Raw genomic sequence first — 5000 nt, forward strand, 5'->3', positions numbered from 1 at the left:
CCGGTCTTCCCGGCGGCGGGCGGGCGGGCGGGCGGGCCTGCGACCGCTGTCCCCCCCCCCCAGTCTGCCGTCCGGCCGGGGAGGCCTGGCCTTGCCGGCCCCCTTCAGGGAACGGGCGGCCTCCCGGTCTACCCAGCGAAGGCCCAGTCTGCTTCTCGCGTCCACGGTCACCCCGGTCTCCCGGCCCTGGGCTCCCCTCCAGTCTGCCGGCCGGGGTGGCTGGGTCTTGCCGGTCTACCTCCGAGGAAGGGAGACTTCCCGGCCGTCCCGACGGAGGCCCGGTGGGCTCCTCGCGTCCACGCTCACGCCTGCCTGCCTGCCTGCCTGCCTGCCTGCCGGGCTGGGGCTTCCAGCTCTACCTCGAGGACAGACGGCTTCCCGGTCTCCCCTGCTTGGGGCTGGGAGGTGCCGGTCCACCTGACGGCCGGACTGGTACCGCTGCCCGGTCTACTAGCCGGGGCCGGGGAGACTGGGGCTTGCCGGTCTACCTCCGAAAAGGGAGGCGAGGCGAGAGCGGTTGGCGGAGGGTGCGAAGGCCGGGGAAGGGCAGGCTTCCGGGCGTCTGCCTGCGTGGGTCCGGCCCCTGCCCGGTCCAGGGGGCGAGGTTGCCGGGGGCCCCGGTCTACCGGCCGGCAAGCGGGGGTGGCTCGGCCGGTCTTCCCGGCAGAAGGAGGGGAAGCGCTGGCCGTTTTCCTGTCCTGGGGGGCGGCCGGATCTAGCTCCCCGCCGGAGGAGCTGGCCAGGGAAGCTGGGACGTGGCGGTCCCCTTCCGAGGACGGAAGGCTTTTCCGGTCTACCGCTGGGAGATCTGTCCGCTGCCGGTCCCCCCGTTCTCCGCCCGGCCGAGGCGGCTGGGGCTTCCCGGTCCTCCCCGGTCTACCCTGCCCGAGGCCCGCCGACCGCCCGGTCTACTCGCGAAGGCCCCGGTCCTCCAGGCGGCGGCCGGGCCCGCGAACGGAGTCCCCCCCCGGTCTGCCGACTGGGGAGGCTGGGCCTTGCCGGGCTCCTTCCGAGAACAAGGGGGCCTCCCGGTCTACCGACCGAAGGTCTGGCCCGGGGCTGGCAGCGGTGCCCGGTCTCCCGGCCCTGGGCTCTGCTGGCCGTGGAGACTGGGTCCTGCCGGTCTACCTCCGAGGAAGGGAAGCTTCCCGGTCGACCCGCCGGAGGGGCAGACGGCGTTGCCCGGTCTCCCGGCCCTCGGCTCCCCTCCGGTCTACCGTCCGGGAAGGCTTGGGTTTGCCGGTCTTCCTCCGAGCTCGCCGGGGCTTCGCTTCCCGGCCTACCCCCCGGAAAGAGAGGCTCTGCCGGACCACCTGGCGCACGGCACTGAACGGCTGGCCGGTCTACTGGGCCCCGGGCCTCGGGAAGCCCTGTCTACCCGCCAGAGGAGCCAGCGGCGTTGCCCGGCCTCCTGGCCCTCGTCTCCCCTCCGGTCTACCAGCCAGGCAGGCCGGGTCTTGCCTGTCTTCCTCCGAGAACATGCGGCTTCCCGGTCTACCCACCCGAAAGCGCGGCTCTGCCGGACTACCTGGAGCACGGCGCAGAACCGCTGGCCGGTCTACTGGGCGCCGGACCTCGGGAAGCCCGGTCTCCCGGCCCTCGGCTCCCCTCCGGTCTACCGGCCGGGAAGGCTGGGGCTTGCCGGTCTTCCTCCCGAGATCGTCGGGGCTTCCCGGTCTACCCACCGGAGAGCGCGGCTCTGCCGGGCTACCTGGCGCACGGCGCGCAACCGCTGGCCGGTCTACGGGGGGGGGGCCGGACCTCGGTGAGCCCGGTCTACCGGCCTGAGGGGCTGGCGGCGTTGCCCGGTCTCCCGGCCCTCGGCTCCCCTCCGGTCTACCAGCTGGGAAAGCTGGGGTTTGCCGGTCTTCCTCCGAGCTCGTCGGGGCTTCCCGGTCTACCCTCCGGAGAGCGCGGCTCTGCCGGGCTACCTGGAGCACGGTGCGCAACCGCTGGGCGGTCTACTGGGCGCCGGACCTCGGGAAGCCCGGTCTCCCGGCCGGAGGGGCTGGCGCCGTTGCCCGGTCTCCCGACCGTCGGCTCCCCTCCGGTCTACCGGTCCCGACGGCTGGAGTTTGCCGGTCTGCCTCCGCGGCCGTGGGGGCTTCCCGGTCGGACAATCTACTCGCCGGGGCCCCGGTCTACCCGCCGGAGAGGCTGCGTCTTGCCGGTCTACTGTGGAGGTCGTAGGACTTCCCGGTCTACCGGCCCGTGCGCGCGCCCCCCCCCCCCCATGGAGCCTCCAGGTCTACGTGGTCGCTGTAACCCGACGACATCGCCAAGGGTGGGTGGGGTTCGTGGCGACAGCTACCGTAGAACTCGGTGACTTTGTAGACCGCCGCTTGGCGGCAGTGCAGCAGGTAGGCGATGGAGGGGACGGGTGAGGGCGTGCGTTCATGCGTGCGTGCGTCCGTCCTTGCAGGGACGGCAAGGGAGAAAAGTCTTGGCGGGCGGGCGTTCCTTTGTGGGAGGGGGAGCATGCAGAGACACAGGGATACAGAAAGACAAGCACCAAATCACTCGTGCGCTCTCACACACACTTGATTGCGGGGGGGGGGAGGGAGAGGGAGGGAGGGAGGGAAAGAGGGAGAGGGAGAGAGAGACGAGAGAGAGAGAGAGAGAGAGAGAGAGAGAGAGAGAGAGAGGGGCAGGCAGAGGCAGGCAGGCAGAAACCAAATCTCTCTGTCTCTCCTCTCTCTCTCTCTCTCTCTCACACACACACACACACACAAAAACAAAGACAAAAAGTCGTTTGCGGGAGAGGAGAGGAGAGACAGAAGGGCACAAAATTTCTCTCTCACACTAAGCTGACACTCAAACACAGCATTTGCTTGTGTGGAGGGAGAGAGACAGAGACACAGGAGCCAAGTACACCGCACACACGCTTGTGTGCAGGGGAGACAGACAGGGACAGAGAGATGGACACAAGATATCACTCCAACGCGCACACACGCACACCAAGGAAACCACCCCCGCCCACAACATCGCCAAGGTTGATCCCTTGCCCTCCCTGCAAGGACATGTACGCACGTACGCACGAAGGCACGCCCCGCCCCACCCCACCCCACCCGTCTCCTCCATCGCCTACCTGCTGCTCTGCTGCCAAGCGGCGGTCTACAAACTCACCGAGGTCTACGGCAGCTGTCGCCACGAAGGCCGCCCTTGGCGATGTCGTGGTTTGTCGTGGCGATGTGCTTGCGGGTGGGGGAGAGAGAGACAGACCCAAAATAGATCACGGAGAGAGAGGGCGGCGGCGGGCGGGTGGGCGGGCGGGCGGGCAGGAATGCCAACACACACACAAACACTCACGCATCCCCCATTTCGACCGCTCGAATGCACAGACGCATGCACGCATGATCTTGACAACAGTGGGGATACGACAAAGGAGGAGGAGGAGGAGGAGGAGGAGGAGGAGGAGGAGGAGGAGGAGGAGAAGGAGAAGAAGAAGAAGAAGAAGAAGAAGAAGAAGAAGAAGAAGAAGAAGAAGAGGAAGAAGAAGAAGAAGAAGAAGAAGAAGAGGAAGACGGCTGCCCTGCCCTTACCATGCTGGCCACACGAGGGCGCTCCTAAAAAAAGGGCCAGGTTATTACCCGGTCTACCTGGGGGCGGGGGAGGCAGGCAGGCAGGGGACGGCCACCCTGCCTGCCTGCCTGCCTGCCTGCCTGCGGCCGCCTGGCGCTTCTACACCAAGCGCCAGGTTCTTACACGGTCTACCTGGAAGAAGGAAGGAAGGCAGGCAGGCAGGGGACGCCCACCCTGCCTGCCTGCCTGCCTGCCTGCCTGCCTGCCTGCCTGCCTGCCTGCGGCCGCCTGACGCTTCTATACTAAGCGCCAGCTTCTTACACGGTCTACCTGGAAGAAGGAAGGCAGGCAGGCAGGCAGGGGACGTCCACGCTCCCTGCCTGCCTGCCTGCCTGCGGCCGCCTGACGCTTCTATACAAAGCGCCAGGTTCTTACACGGTCTACCTGGAAGAAGGCAGGCAGGGGACGTCCAGCCTGCCTGCCTGCCTGCCTGCCTGCCTGCCTGCCTGCCTGCCTGCCTGCCTGCGGCCGCCTGACGCTTCTATACAAAGCGCCAGCTTCTTACACGGTCTACCTGGAAGAAGGAAGGCAGGCAGGCAGGGGACGTCCACGCTCCCTGCCTGCCTGCCTGCCTGCCTGCGGCCGCCTGACGCTTCTATACAAAGCGCCAGCTTCTTACACGGTCTACCTGGAAGAAGGAAGGAAGGCAGGCAGGCAGGGGACGCCCACCCTGCCTGCCTGCCTGCCTGCCTGCCTGCCTGCCTGCCTGCCTGCCTGCCTGCCTGCGGCCGCCTGACGCTTCTATACTAAGCGCCAGCTTCTTACACGGTCTACCTGGAAGAAGGAAGGCAGGCAGGCAGGCAGGGGACGTCCACGCTCCCTGCCTGCCTGCCTGCCTGCGGCTGCCTGACGCTTCTATACAAAGCGCCAGGTTCTTACACGGTCTACCTGGAAGAAGGCAGGCAGGGGACGTCCAGCCTGCCTGCCTGCCTGCCTGCCTGCCTGCCTGCCTGCCTGCGGCCGCCTGACGCTTCTATACAAAGCGCCAGGTTCTTACACGGTCTACCTGGAAGAAGGCAGGCAGGGGACGTCCAGCCTGCCTGCCTGCCTGCCTGCCTGCCTGCCTGCCTGCCTGCCTGCCTGCGGCCGCCTGACGCTTCTATACAAAGCGCCAGGTTCTTACACGGTCTACCTGGAAGAAGGAAGGAAGGCAGGCAGGCAGGCAGGGGACGCCCACCCTGCCTGCCTGCCTGCCTGCCTGCCTGCCTGCCTGCCTGCGGCCGCCTGGCGCTTCTATACAAAGCGCCAGGTTCTTACACGGTCTACCTGGAAGAAGGAAGGAAGGCAGGCAGGCAGGCAGGCAGGCAGGCAGGGGACGCCCACCCTGCCTGCCTGCCTGCCTGCCTGCCTGCCTGCCTGCCTGCGGCCGCCTGACGCTTCTATACAAAGCGCCAGGTTCTTACACGGTCTACCTGGAA

This window comes from Podarcis muralis, chromosome 14, assembly GCF_964188315.1.
Source record: "Podarcis muralis chromosome 14, rPodMur119.hap1.1, whole genome shotgun sequence".
NCBI classification, from domain to species: Eukaryota; Metazoa; Chordata; class Lepidosauria; order Squamata; family Lacertidae; genus Podarcis; species Podarcis muralis.